At 32.6% G+C, this 16,496-nt stretch overlaps 1 long non-coding RNA gene across 1 annotated transcript; it reads left to right on the top strand.

The window, feature by feature from the left end:
- The first annotated feature begins 4,925 nt into the window (after positions 1 to 4,925).
- Positions 4,926 to 12,475, top strand: LOC143052796 (uncharacterized). The gene is made up of 3 exons (XR_012971247.1): positions 4,926 to 5,003; positions 7,504 to 7,929; positions 11,079 to 12,475. It is a non-coding gene; the product is annotated as an uncharacterized LOC143052796 (long non-coding RNA).
- Positions 12,476 to 16,496: the final 4,021 nt, after the last annotated feature.

Genomic DNA, 16,496 nt, shown 5'->3' with positions numbered 1-16,496 from the left:
TTTGTCTGATCTAAACTACCGGATAACATTGTAAATTGCACTTCAGTAGACTCTTTCAAATCTTCAATTTCAAAGCATCAATATTAACTCAATTACGACATCTTACTTTTGTTGAAGGCGGTTACTATATGGTAGAATAGAGTAGAAAAAAAAGAAAAAAAAACGAATAGAAAATAGGGGTTGTATGCAAGTAAAGCTTAGTTTTTTGTAAAAAAAAACCAGAGACTTTTAATTAGGTTGATCTTTTACAGATTTTCATTGTGATTAAGTCACTAAAATAAGTATTATGTTAATTATGCCAGCATTTATTGTTTACAAAGAGTCCTACAGAACTTTAAATTAAACAAGAACACACCTGTGATATCGTGGGTCCATGCCTGAATTAAAGTATATATGTGCAAGCCTTATTTTAGTATTAATAGTATTGTCATCTGATAAAGTCATGCCGATTATAAGATACACAGTTTTCTCTGCTTTCAAATCTTTCTGTTTGAACCCGTCGAATTGGAACTTATCAATTATTGGTAATATTAATTATTTGGAAAACAAAAGGTCCTGGAATGGAGTACTTTTCTCATCGTCTGTGCCGTCGTTGAGCTGCCCCTGAATTGTTAAATTTAAGGAAATTTTGCAGTTGTTGGTTATTATCTTGAACATTATTATGGATAGTGATAAACTGTAAACAGCAATAATGTTCAGCAAAGTAAGATCTACAAAAAAGTCTGCATGACCAAATTGGTCAGTTGACCCCTTAACGAGTGACTGCCCTTTATAGTCAACTTTTGTCAATTTTTTCATAAATTTTTAATTGTAATTTTTACAAAAATCTCTTCTGAAACTTTTAAGACAAATTTAACCAAACTTGTCCACAATTATCATTAGGGTATCTGTTTTAAAAATGTGTCCGATGACCTGGCCCGGGGAACCAAGATGGCTAAAAATAGTACATAGGGTGAAATGCAGTTTTTAGCTAAAATCTCAAAAACCAAAGCATTTAAAGCAAATCTGACGAGTTCAATTTGTTCATCGTTCATTAGGGTCAAGGTCTATCTGCCTTGAAATTGCCAGACTAATCAGGCAACCTGTTGTTGGGTTGCTGCCACTGAATTGGTAATTTTAAGAAAATTTTGCAGCTTTTGGTTATTATCTTGAATATTATTATAGATAGAGATAAACTGTATACAGCAATAATGTAAAGCTAATTTTTAAATAAGACCTACAAATAAGTCAACATCATGATGAAAATGGTCATTTGACCCCTTAAGGAGTTACATGTATTGTCCTTTATAGTCAATTTTTTACAATTTTCCTAAATTTTGTAACGAAATCTTGTAAAATTTTACAAAATATTTTAACTACTGGGATAGATTCATGGGTTCATTATAGATAGAGACAATTGTAAGCAGCAAGAATGTTCAGTAGAGTAAGATCTGCAAACACATCACCATCATCAAAACAAAATTTTGTCATGAATCCATCTGTGTCCTTTGTTTATAATGTTATGCACATAGATCAAGGTGGGCGACACAGGCTCTTTAGAGCCTCTAGTTTAAGATGTGGACCGAAGATAAAATTCCATGTGAAGCCAAGGAACCCTATTTTCTTGAACTGTATAAGCTGACTTTAAATAGGAAGTGAAATTCGGTCCGTAAATAAGATTCCGTAATCAGTCAGGGGACTTACTTAAACAAGTGATTTTCTAAATAACTGATTCAAGTAACATTATTTCCATAAAGGTTGGAAGTTAGAGTTGTCTTTCTTTAATAATCACCTATTTAAGTAGTACAAATTAATCGCTAGAAGAAGTGATTTAATTTTATTGTAGCTTTAAATATAGAATACTAATGATCCAGGGACTAATTATGTTTCTAAACTTACCGGAATTCAGAACCAAGATCTGTGTTGTCTAGGATGACCAGGTCATTTCAGGTGATGACCTTGTACTGAATCTAGGATAATGACATAAAAATCACTTGTTTAAGTATCACACCTCAATTTCCTTCCCAAAAATCACTTCTTTAAGTATCATTCTTTTAATAACTCCCACTAATTTCAACACCCCCCAAACAGTGAAATTTTTATTGAGAACAGTAGAATTTTATTACATAATCTGAAAGATGAAACCTTGAACTTCACAGGAAAAATACTCCCACTGCTGTGAAAAATCTTTTAAGAAAGTATCAGTGCATTATGAAAAGCCATTATTATAGCATTTTTTCAACTAAAATAGATTTTTCAGCTAAATGATAGCATCAAAGGCATAAACCTTGCTACTTTTAAAAAAGAAGCAAAAAGTTCATATTTTTTAATTTTACCAATTAAAAGATATTTTTTAAACCTATTTGTTTAAAATTTTGAAAAAAACTACAAAATCTCAATTTGTGACAAAACCTCAAATTTGCTACTCAAATAAGTGATTTAAAAATCACTTATTTCAGTAAGTCCCCTGACTGGTAATATATACAAACTACCACATGATGTTACTATTAGGTAACGTCACAAGCTGTTACTAGTAACGATAACAGTTCTGTCTGATGAACTCTAGGAGATGCGGTGAAAGTGCTAACAGAAATAATGTTTGATTTATAAAGTGATTTTTGTCAAGCCTGCAACTTTTCATGCTTTTGTTGCAGAAAGCTCGACATAGAGATAGTGATCCGGCGGCGGCGGCATTAGCTAACTTCTTAAAAGCTTTATATTTTAAAAGGTAAAAGACCTGGATGCTTCATACTTTGTATATAGATGCCTCATGTTACGAACTTTCCGTCAGTCACATGTCCAATGTCCTTGACCTCATTTTCATGGTTCAGTGACTACTTGAAAAAAAAGTTAAGATTTTTTGTAATGTTAAATTCTCTCTAACTTCTAAGTATTATAAGTAATTGGATAACTATTTTTGGTATGTGTGTACCTTGCAAGTTCCTCATGCCCGTCAGACAGTTTTCCCTTGACCTTGACCTCATTTCATGGATCAGTGAACAAGGTTAAGTTTTGGCGGTCAAGTCCATATCTCAGATACTATAAGCAATAGGTCTAGTATATTCAGTGTATGGCAGGACTGTAAGGTGTACAAGTCCAACTGGCAGGTGTCATCTGACCTTGACCTCATTTTCATGGTTCAGTGTTTATAGTTAAGTTTTTGTGTTTTGGTCTGTTTTTCTTATACTATATGCAATAGGTCTACTATATTTGGTGTATGGAATGATTGTAAGGTGTACATGTCTAGCTGACAGGTGTCATCTGACCTTGACTTCATTTTTATGGTTCAGTGGTCAAAGTTGAGTTTTTGAGTTTTGGTCTATTTGTCTAATACTTTATGCATTAGGTCAACTATATTTGGTGTATGGAAATATTTTATGATCTATATGTTTGTTACACAGGTTTTATTTGACCTTGACCTCATTTTCACGGTCCATTGCTAAGTGTTAAGTGTTTGCGTTTTGGTCTGTTTTTCTTAATTTGTAAGCAATAAGTCAACTATATTGGTTGTATTGAAGAATTGTTAGCTGTACATGTCTGCCTGGCATGGTTCATCTGACCTTGACCTCATTTTCGTGGTTCATTGATCAATGTTTCGTTTTTTTGGTTAATGTTGAGTTTATGTGACAGTTGTAATAAAGCTTTATATTTAGGTCTATCAACATAATATCAATGATTAGTAAAGAAGGCGAGACATTTCAGCGTGTGCCCGGACCCCCCCCCCCCCCCTTTCATGGGAAAAATTTGGTTGATTATATAGGGAATCACTGAAGCATTACTGGAGAGGGCCCCCTCTTATGTCAGTCAGCGGGCCCCCCTTAGGAAAAGTTCTGGATCTGCCACTGGCTATATATATATATATATGTTCTTTGAAAATTTCTTAATACATTATAGATCATCAAAAATGTGTGTCATTAATATTTACATGTACTTGGGACCTTTTTAATGTTCAAAACTGTTCTATTTGCTTAAAAGTAATCTGAAGCAATTTCTAGACATGCTTCTATCATCAAGGTAAAAAGCCTTGTGACCTAAATATTGATTCATCAGTTAAGCTAAATTTTTTGTTTTTTTCATTAATAAAAAAATTTACAGATGATTAAGTATAAAACAATTATATCTATTTCAAGGAAACTATAAGAATGTTAAGAATTTTAAAAAGTCACAGAATCTAAATAGAAAAATTGTAACTTTGCATTATTTGTTAAAGGGACACTCAGTGACAGTATGGACTCAGTGCATCATTATGATAGGAGCACATGTCCTGTGCATGCTGTGTATATAGTATAATAGATTTATTATGTCTTGTCTATCTTAAGTTTGATTAAACTGCCTACTGGGAAAACATTATTACATGTTTACATTCCCAAATACTACTATTAGTCAATTATGTGTGAAACATTTCAATTTCATGGGTTTTAATCCCCCAGGATATAAATGAAGAGATATACAACTTTTATTCTCAGTACTGTCTCAGTTACTTACTTAAAGACAATAAAAATATAAAATTAGGGTAATATAATATTCCCCCAAAAAATGAACACTGAAAAGTTCTCACTCTGATACACATTTCAAAGATCAATAAAATCATATATATCTTTTATAAATTAGATGTGAGGACATGATGGGTAATTTATAAACTCTTTCCTTACTTAGAAAAAGCACCTGGTTTCCTTAAGAGCAGAAACTTTCAGGGGGAGGATGCAGAGCTTCTATATATTTACCATTCTCCTTGATACTGATTTGTGAACATGTAAAAATAAGGCAGATAAATCACTCATGTAACCTCAACAACGACAGCGACAAATGTATAATTTTATTTACTTTTTTCAATTTCTCATTGATGTGATGTAAATTTTCTGTTAGAAACTCACTTGACTGTCTATCTAAATTAGTGTGACAGTTGCACAAGACTGTTTTATCTTAATTTTACAGATTTTTTATCTAGGTGTACAACTGTGCAAGTATTGAACATCAGCTTGAAATGCAATGTGACCTAAAAGACAGTATAATAATGGACAGATGTAAGTAATGATAAAATAGTCAATGATATTGGAAATTTATGAAATTGTAAGAAAAAGTTGACAGACATATTATTTTACACCTGTCCCTCCGTCGGTCAGTTAGCTATAGGTCAAAGTACAGCCTTCAACAATGAGCAAAGCTCATACTGCATAGTCATATATATATAAGCCCTGAAATTACAATTGTAAAACAATTCAGAACTAATGACCTTAATATTAATATACAAATAAAATAACTCAAAACAAATATATGCAACACAGCAACATACAACAACCACTGATTGTCCAGAATCCTGACTTGGGACAAGCACAGAAGATGGCAGGATTAAACATGTCAGCGGGATCCAAGCCCTCATAAAATCATGTATTTTAGATATTCTCAACAAAATCTGATACATGTATATCAGAAATGTAATTAACATCGACCATTGTCAACACTTTTAAAAGTTGTATTTAACTTTATTTGATTTATGCTTATACAAAGAAGTTCAGGGGTTTCATTATCTTTCATGATGACTGGTACTTTCCACGTTTCTAGGTGGTACTTTTCAATTTATTCCATGAATATCTTATATAAAAATTCCTACATTTAGGCGGTACTTGTCAATAGCATAGGAGGGTAAAAGTACCGGGTACCGCCTCCTAATGAATGGCCTGTAAGAAGATGTAGTATGATTGTCAATCAGACAACTCTCGACAAGAGACCAAATGACACAGAAATTAACAACTGAAGGTCACTGTACTGCCTTCAACAATGAGGAAAGCCCATACCACATATAAAAGGCCTCCAAATGACAAATGTAAAACAAGAAAACAAAAAACTAACTGCCTAATTTATGTACAAAAAATGAACAAAAACAAATATATGTCATGTATGTAACACATCAACAAATGACAACCACTGCATTAAAGGCTCCTGACTTGGAACAGGCACATACATTACATTGTACCTTAATATTTTAATTCACATATATTGGTATAAAATCTATTATGTTTTTGTACGACCCAAATTTTTTTTTTTGATTGTATAATGGTATGATGTCGTGGTCGTCATCGTCAGAAGACACATTGTTTTCCGGATAATAACTTTAGTTTAAGTAATTAGATCTTTATGAAATTTTCTCAGAAGGTTCAAAGTACCACAAAAGGAAGGTTGGGATCAATTTTGTGGATGATGGTCCCAACTGTTTAGGGATTAGGGCCCAAATCAAGCATTTTTCTAGTTTCAGGATAATAACTTAGTGTACAAGTATTTAAATTGCTCTGAAATTATACCTCAATGTTGAGACCACACGTAGAAGGTTATGATTCATTTGAGGGGTTATGGGGCCAAAGTTTAGGAATTCAGGGCCAAAAAGGGGCCAAAACAAGCATTTTTATAGAAGCTTCCCTTCTGTTAAAGGGCATAAAGAGGGGAGGGGTTAACATTAGAACACTGGGGTTTTATTTAAAAAAAAAATCAAATGACTTGAAAACTATAAGTGATAATTATAAACCCATGCAGTCTTCAGAAATGATCACAGGATAATAAAACAAATCAAATGAAATATAGGGTGAGTCCCTGGGGGAAACCCCCACCCCCTTCAATTTGAGAATGTGCTATTATCTTGTAAACCGTCCAGACCCCCACCCCTAAACCATATATATTCCTGTATGGGACAATAAAACAAATATAAAATAAAAGGGAAGTCCCTAGGGGTCACCATCAACCCCTCTTGTTTGAGAACTTGTAAATGATCAAAATCCCCACCCCTAAACCATATATATCCTTGCATGGGACAATAAAACAAATCAAATGAAAGAAATGGGAATTCCCTAGGGGTCATCCCCACCCCCTCTTGTTTGAAAACTTGTAAACGGTCCAGATCCCCACCCCTAAACCATATATATTCTTGCAAGGGGCAATTAAACAAATAAAATGAAATAAAAGGAATTTCTCTGGGGTTCACCCCCACCACCCTTGTTTGAAAACTTGTTAACCATCCAGAACCCCACACCTAAACCATATATATTCTCGTATGGGACAATTAAACAAATCAAATGAAATAAAAGGGGAGTCCTTCAGGTTTACCCCACCCCCTCTTGTTTGAGAACTTGTAAACGGTTCAGATCCCTACCCCTAAACCATATATATTCTTGAATGGGACAATTTAACAAATCAAACCAAATAGAGGGGGAGTCTATGGGGTTACCCCACACCCTTTTGTTAGAAAACTTGTAAACAGTAGAGATCCCCACCTCTAAACCTTATATATTCTTGTATGGGATAATAAAACAAATCTAATAAAATATGGGACCATGGAAATGGCTTATTATGGGAGCTTTGTTTGGGAGATTTTGTAACAGCATCCTGTTACAATTACTTCTTGTTTATTACATATTTTAGTGTATTAAAGTAATTATACTGCTTCGACCTTTCAAAATTCTAAGAAAGCTCTATCTCTTTAATGGATAAATAAATGAAACTAGTCAAGAACTCAACAGATAATTTTTTTTTCAGGTTCTCTGATTGTAAGTACCTGTTGGCCACACACATGAATACTCTCATTGATCCTGCAGTCAGCTAAATATCAGAAAAATCAAGAACAAAGGAAAAAATGCCGAAACTGTACAGTCACTGGTCAGGATTATTTCAGAAGTGCAATTATAATACAATATACATGTATGTTACTGGTTAATTTCTATGATTTGTAACATGTGTAAATTTAAACAACACACAGAGGCTGGCATTATTGTTTTACAAGAAAGACACCAAAAGATGCAGTCAACATTTATCATTTTTATCAAAATACGCCCAGGACAAACCATGGGTACACTTAGCTTGAAAGATAGTGCTTTCATACCAAAATTGCCTGGAAGTAAAAGAAATAAAGAGCCAAAATTCATGTCAGCAATCAGTGGATAAGATGAAAGAATACAGAATAAGGTACTGTCATGTTCAGTCTTTATAAGAGTCCTGATGCTCTATATATATACAAATGTATATGCATTTTGTTATGCCCCGTCATAGCGGTGGGGCATTTAGTTTTATCCTTGTATGTTTGTACATAATATTAGATTTAAGAAGATGTGGTATGACTCCCAATGAGACAACTCTCCATCCAAGTCACAATTTGTAAAAGAAAAACCATTATAAATAGGTCAAAGTAGAGTCTTCAACACATGTACAGAGCCTTGGATCACACCCAACAGTAAGCTATTATTAATTTAAGGACCCAAAAAATTACTAGTGTGCAACCAGCTTTGAAACATTAAACCAAAGGTTTATTCTATATAAAAAAGAGAAAAGAGAAACCCTTATAGTGCATGATTTTCTCACTTTGTTGAAGACCCATTGGTGGACTTTGGTTGTTGTCTGCACTTTGGTCGGGTTGTTGACATATTTCCCGCATTTCCATTCTCAATTTTATTAAGAAGTTATTGAACTTTATTCTTTGAAAATGTGATGGAGGTATCATGTGCACATGGGGAATCTGTTTATTTGTTTAAGTTCACTATAAACATGTATAAACTTAAGTTTGCTTAACCAAATGTACTGAAACTTATACACAATGCTTATAACCACAAAACTCAGATCAAGTACTCATTTGGGTACTGTGTGTCACTTTTACCATTCTTAATTTACGACCCCTTAAAATGTTATATGCAAGCAGGGGCATAATCTGTGTCCCATGGACCCATTCACCATTTATTTATTCACAGAATTTTGAAAGGAATAAATAATCCATGATGTTCATATAGATAAAACATATGGTTTCAAGAATTTTTATCTGTTTATTACAGATGAAACGAAACTCTAACAACATGAACAACACAAAAAATAACTAAATAGCATAGATGCAGTTTTGACCTATATTATGTATATTTATATAACAATAATGATGATTGCCAATGAGACAACTATCCACCAAAGTTTGAATAAAGTGGATATAAGCAGTTTTAGGTAACTGTACATCCTTATGAATGATAAAAACCTGTACTGTACATATAGTCCGCTGTAAAAGGTCCCGACAAGAAAAAATATGAACAAAAACATTTGAGAAAACTAAAGGCCTAATTTATATAATTTACAACAAAACAAGTAGCGAAAATCAAATGTATAACATAAGTAAACCAACAACTTATGGAATTACTGGCTCCTGACTTGGGACAGGCACACAAAGAATGTGGCAGGTTAAACAAATTTTTGGTTGCTCAAACCTCCCCTAACCTGAGACAGTGGTGTTACAGCACAACATAAGAACAAACTATAAAAATCAGTTGAAAAGGTTTCATCATATTTGTATAGGTCAACTGTCTTGAAATGATCAACAAGTGATTGTAGAATTGAATAACCAAAAACACACAAACATCTACTGTCAACACCAAATTCCCCAAAACAAAAGCTTTAAGGGGGATCGCAGGCATAAAACAATTTTTGTTTTTAAACATAGAATTTTGCTATTTTTTTTCTAGAAATAAACTTCATATATCCTATACTTAAATAGAAATTCTAATATGACGTCCTTATTACACTTTGTAAACAAAGCCGTGTTCTAATGAGCACAAAATATGTTTGACACATGCGCACAAACTTACTGTTTGTATTTACTTTATTTCCATCGTTATCCTTTAAAATATATATTATTATATATTTTTACACATATTTACCCTGCTCGTAGTTTTTAAACTTATCAAATATGAACTGCAATACACAGACGCCTTGAGGAGGAAACGAGAACAGCCACACATTTTTACGGTAATTTCGCACGCTTCGACCTATAAAAATACTGTATTTGTCCTATTAGAATCGAAATAATTCCTTCATGTCATGCTCTATGCTCATTTTAACATGGGTAGGCATTATATTTGACCACATTTTACATCTAGCTAACGCTCAGTGTAAAATATTGACAAATATAATGCCTACCCATGTTAAAATGAGCATAGAGCATGACATGCAGGAATTATTTCTTAAATAAAAGTATAGGGTCACCGTTCATTAAAGCTCACAATCTGCCTTCGAAAGAAGCATGTATTTTTTGCTAAGTACCTTTTACTGTAGAACTAAAACATGTAATAGGACAAAATGTAAGAGGAAAAAAATGTAATTTCAAAATATAAAAAACTAAATTACAGAAATTGCTTAAATTTTACAATAGTTGAGTTTTAGTACAGCTTATTTTGAGAAAAAATAATGAAAAATATAAGTCACCCATGAGTTGAAAAAGATGTTTGAATTTTAATGCCAAAAAGTGGCATTTTTTCATCTAAGGGATATAATTTAGAGCTTTTTCAGTGGTATAAACATTTCAAATATCATCTGGGGCCAAAACAAATAGATTTTTTAGTTGATGTTTGTACCATATATCATATATTTACCTCTAATAGTATAAGAAATAAAATTTGTAATGAAAAAAAAAAATGTTTAAATTTTTGCTGAATTTTTATACCCTCATGCATCCTTAAGATACAACTTTAGGTGACAGTAATGGTCTTGACTTGGGAAAGCCACATGCAAACTCAATGTTGCTCCCCTTGTAAATCTCGATCAGTCTTTTTAAAAAGAAAAAAAGTAAACATAAAAGAATGCAGGTTGTCAGGAACATTCAATTGAAGAAAGGGAAAGAACACAACTTTACACTAAATAATTTTGAAAACTTATTGCCTATACTATCTTTATTGATAACAGACTGAGCCAAAAATGTTTTCATCTACTAGTACGGACACTAAATATCAAAACTTGTGCCTTTATAACTATATAAAATTTTGAAAATATTCAATTGTCCGAATCAATATTTACTAGTCTGGGGCATTTGGACTAGTGGCTAACAGTGCAGACTGTGATAAAAAATTTCAGAAACATTATGTACATTATGATCATTGTGATTGTGTTAAACATCAGACAATTAAGGCAATCAAAATGGTCAGAGGGGGCAAAGAAGTTTTGTTAAAAATGTCAAATGGTTATAGTCTCAACCTATCAACATGATCAAAATTGTTGATTTCACAGTTAATATTTACTTTTAGCATGTTCAGCGGAATAGAATGTTTTTGTTATTTTTTATTAAATGTTAATTTACTTTGTTCTTATAGGCAGGAGTGAAAGGAAGAGAAAACAAGGCATCAGTAAAGAAGCAGACCAATTTATAATGATATGTAATAATTCCAACTGAAACAAACAAAGTTACAAACATTGCACATGCTATGAAGATTTATTCCTATGTATACTATGATTTGTAGTTATCTTTTATTGTATGCTGTTGTAATATTATAAAGTACTGCTACATGTATTTTTATATTTTGCTGTGGAGAATATCAAAGAAATTTAGAAAAATATAATTAAAGATAGTTTCTTCCATGTTTTCTGTGACAAAAAAAAATTGTGCAATTAGGAAAATGAAATGAGGCTACATTATTGAATATTTTTTAGTTTGAGTTTGAGGGTTTTTATTCATTCCTATTTTAAAATTTCATTAGCATTTGAATGAGTTGAAACTAGTTTTTATCAATTATTTCGTTTTCAAGATGTACAACAGTACAGTAGGTAAAGGTTTTTTGTACAATAGTTTACTATGATGTTATGGTCACTCAAATACATTTGAAACTTTGTACTTTCAAGTGTTCATTATGTAGTCAGTATTTTTTAAACAATTACAAATAAGTTACTGAACATGGAAATCTGATTGTGGAAGAAGGGTACAATGTGTTATGGACGCATATCTCAATTGCCCTCCTCACCAGCCTCTCAGTAATGGAATTTTGACTTTGAAAATTTCCTTAGTTTACACTGAAATATTTGTGATAACCGGGTTAGTTCAGTTTTAGGAGACCCAGGGGTATTTTATATGCAGTTAAATAAGCTTTTGGACAATACATGTGCTTGGGGATTTTAATAATCCTGAACCTTAAATCATAGTTTTATAACTTGCAATCTTTTGAAGTTTACATGTTAAAGTTTATGCTTAGGCCAGTTTAAAATCAACCTCTTATAAATAGGATTTAGAGGAGGCCTAATTACCCCCTTTTTGTGGGACAAATTGGCCTGATATTATATTTAGAAAATTACCGAAGCATGACAAAAGGGATGCAATAGAGAGCAACCTTAATATTTCTAAGAAAAGTAAGGAAAAATGTGGTCATAAACAAATGAAATACATTTTTTTTTCAGTTAGAAACATTTTTTTATGAATCAAAATTTTTATGAATCAAAATTTTTATGAATCAAAATTTTTATGAATTAAAATTTTAAAAAATTAATTTATGTAAAAACTTTTTTTAGATGTATCAACATTTTGTGTTGTAAAATCTTAAAGATTTTGTTTTTCGGGATTTTTCCCCAATATGTTTAAGAAATCAAAATGCATTATTTCTGCTTGTAGATTTTATTTCGGGATTTTTCCCGAAATGGGTAACAAAAATCTATGTAACAAGTGAGTGCCTGATATTAAATTAATATTTCGGGATTTTTCCCGAAATGTGAAAAGAAATTATTAGTCATAACACTTGATTTTTCGGGATAAATCCCGAAATATTTGAAGACATCTGTGTACATATTTTGTAGTTAGTTAATTTTTGTCGGGATATTTCCCGAAACGTGTTTCAGATATTTTTGTTGAAACGCTCTGCCAACATATGTGTTATAAATAATAATGTTGAAAATGATTTCGGGATATTTCCCGAAAAAATAGTTGTCACATACAGCTTCACTACAAATATTTTGAAACTTTCATATATTTTGGGAAATTTCCTGAGCATTAAATGTAAATTTTATCAGTTTTAAGAATAAAAACATGGAATATTGTAAAAAATGTGTGTTTCTTTATGAAATTTGCATTCAATTTATGGTTAACATTGAAAAAGATTAGAAAAAGGAATAAAATGGATTTTACTCTTTTAAAATAGAGTCTGTTATATGTAGTTGTTTTTACTGTTCTTAGCAATTCATTCAATTTGTACTGCAGTTATATATCAAAATTATTTTCCTCTGCTTTTTTCATTTCTGAAAGTGTGCATTTGATCTGAAGTAAAAAGTCTAAAATGTTTTTATGTTTTTGTAACAGTATTGACACTTATTAACCAAGCCTTCAAAATACCTCAATTTTACATACAGGTACTTTTTATTACACTGTTCTGATTCTGTTTTTTTGTTGAATGATAATAAAATTCGTTAACTAAATAATGTCTTTGTTTTGTTGTATAGGTTATTATTTTCAAAGTTCAAACTATTTGCAGGCGTGTGAAATTCACAGCTTTACTTTCATCATCGCTAAGAAATGCAACAATTGCTCAATTATAGCTAAAAATTGCTTGGGGGAAATTTAATTCTTAAAATCACATCTGTTTAAAAGATTACCATCATCATTTGCTTTAATGTAATGATTGATAACCCATTATCTGAAAATAACCATTTAATGGCAGATGGTCAATTGACCATCATCATTTACTTAAATGTAATAATTGTTCAATTATTAGAAAACTACCTTTTAATGACAGTATCGTCAAATGTGAGGTGTAGTTTAAATGAATTAACTTGTTGGAAATATATATTTATTCAGTCATGATGGATACAAAATTGACATACAACTTTAAATGTTTCTCTTCCATGCAAATTCAATTGAGGTGTCAATGTGATTCTGAAGTCTCTTTAGATAGTTCCACTGATTCACATCTAAATAAAGTCCTTGTATTGTTGGTTTACCATTTAAAAATTTCCGAAAATCAAGTCTCACTATTTTCTGATACAAACAAACAGTAACAAAATACTCTCCTGGGAGTTGAAATGGTTTCAGGTAGCTGCATAATGTATTATTCGATTGTGTTTGGGTATCCTCTGGTGCTTGTGATGTGATGCATTCTGATCTATTGCGTACATTTGCCTTCTCTTTTTGATTAATAGAATTTGTCAGTACCAAACTTGCACTTAATAGTGATAAGAGAACCACACTCCCAGTCATTTTTACTAAACTCAAATGGAAATCATAATTTCGGTATATGGAACTCAGACCCGATCTTACACTTGCTAGACGGTCTAGTTGTTGACAGTTCTCTGAAGGCATGTTGAATAATGTGTAGTTGTTGGAAGATATGGTTTATGTAGAATATGATACGCAATATAATTAAACCTTATATGACCTTTCTGAAATACCACATTTCTTTCATATTTTAAAATGATGACACACATTCCTAAAATACCACATACTTAAGTGACATCACACATTCCAAACATTTCATTGCACTATATTGCAACATCAATGCTCTAACTCCCATTACAACACTACTCCTGGATTTACCTTGATGCTGTCGTAATCTAAGTTAATGCCTTCATTTTCTTTATAACATCGAATGTATTCTCGTTTTCTTCCTCTGTCCGACAGTGTTGGGGAAACCACTGGCTTCCTGTTTTATTTTAAGAAACAGCTGGACGTAGTCATTCATATATCCGTTGACATGAACAGGACTTGGCGGCGATTGTCTGAAACCATTCAGGCTAGGGTGTATACAAGATGCTGATTGTTTATAAGCAACTGCTTGAGGCTGAAGAAGTGCTGGTGGAAAAGCGTAGGCAAATGCACTTGAAGGCTGATAAGTTGTCGCCTTACTGGATGCGTCCTGCTGCTGAATCCTATGTGAATACTCCTAATTAAAAAAAAACATATAAGAGCGAAAGGTTCTGTACAGATTAAAAAGGGTCGTAAGATTTCAATTGAACGGAGAAAAGTTTAGAAGTTAAACAAATCAATAACTTACCTCGTACGGGCTGCTTTTTCTGCCGGGAAGACACTGCTCAGGGAATCAAGATCTCTTCGGATTGATAAAATGAAATCTAGTTCACCAAGTCCTAGACATATCCCATTAAAACGGGCCTTCCCGAACTTATTATCGTATAGATCTAAATAGTAAAACTGTTCATGTTTCCTAAAAACTAAGGATTAATTATTTCACCATACCTGATAATCACACATGTTCCATATCCTCCTCCTCCTCACTTTCATCTTTGCTCATTTCATAGAACCCCTCATCCTCATCTTCAAAAAGTTCTAAAATAATGATATCTGCCTCCATTATTATCAGATTTAAATCATCATTATCATCTGACCAATAAACCCCATTCAGCATTTCCAGATAGTTAGGATCCATAATTATATACTCCTCATAATTTTCATTTTTAGCTCACCTGGCCCGAAGGGCCAAGTGAGCTTTTCTCATCACTTGGCGTCCGTCGTCCGTCGTCGTCCGTCGTCCGTCGTCGTCCGTCGTCCGTCGTCGTCCGTCGTCGTCCGTCGTCGTCGTCCGTCGTCGTTAACTTTTACAAAAATCTTCTCCTCTGAAACTACTGGGCCAAATTAAACCAAACTTGGCCACAATCATCATTGGGGTATCTAGTTTAAAAAATGTGTGGCGTGACCCGCCAAACAAACCAAGGAAAATTGAGAAATACCAGTTTCTAACCGTTTTCAATGATCAACCATTGGAGAAAAACAGCCTTTATGACTTAACTACCTATATGGAAGTCTTGTACTATGTTGGTGTAAAAAATAATGAGAATAAAATTTTTGGTATCTTTTTCATTTTTTTCAAGAAATAAGGTAAAAAAATGCTAAAATAGGGAAAATTGAGAAAATTTGAGTAAAGCCGTTTTCTGACCGTTTTCAATTATCCATCACCAGAGGAAAACAACACTAATGAATCAACTACCTATATGCAAGTCTAGTAATATTTTGGTGTGAAAAATGATAAATGAAATTTTTGGTATCTTTTTTATTTAAAAAAAAAATAAGGTAAAAAAATGCTAAAATAAGAAAAATTGAGAAAATTTAAGAAAAGCCAGTTTCTAACCGTTTTCAATTATCCATCACCAGAGGAAAACAACATTTATGACTTACTACTTACACAGTACACGGATGCCCCACTCGCACTATCATTGTCTATGTTTAGTGGACACTTCATTTCCTGTAGGCCTTTTTTGTACAAATTTTCACCATGAAAGTACTAAGTTGGAAGATGCAAGAAAATTCTCACTGAATTGGCATCTAGATCATAAGTCAATGCCACATACCTATAATACAATTTTTTGCTGTACTTTGACCTTTGACCTCAAAGTAAAAAGATGACTTTTGTTTACAATTTTGTGTCGGGAGCATTATCTGTTTGCCCTTTGACAAAATCTTTAGATATTTGGCACATGTGTGCAGCACCTCAAGACAATCTGTTGTGTTCCAAGGACCATCATCCCCAAATTTATCCAAACCTTCCTTTAGGGGAATTGAACCTTATAACAAAATTTCATAGATATCCATTAATTTAAACTGAAGGTATTGTCCGGAAACCAATGTGTCTTCAGACAACAACAATGACGACATCATACCATTATACATTCCCAAAAATTGTTTGCGGTCGAATAATAAATGATTAGATCCTCATTTCTCAACCTTATATATTTTGAACTCCCAACTGGCATGACCATCATGACCATGGATCTTGTCCATTTATAATTTTTTTTTTGGGGGGGGG

This window comes from Mytilus galloprovincialis, chromosome 11 (genome assembly GCF_965363235.1).
Source record: "Mytilus galloprovincialis chromosome 11, xbMytGall1.hap1.1, whole genome shotgun sequence".
NCBI classification, from domain to species: domain Eukaryota; kingdom Metazoa; phylum Mollusca; class Bivalvia; order Mytilida; family Mytilidae; genus Mytilus; species Mytilus galloprovincialis.
Note: the sequence above shows the minus strand (reverse complement) of the source record. Positions and strands in the feature narration are given on the sequence as shown.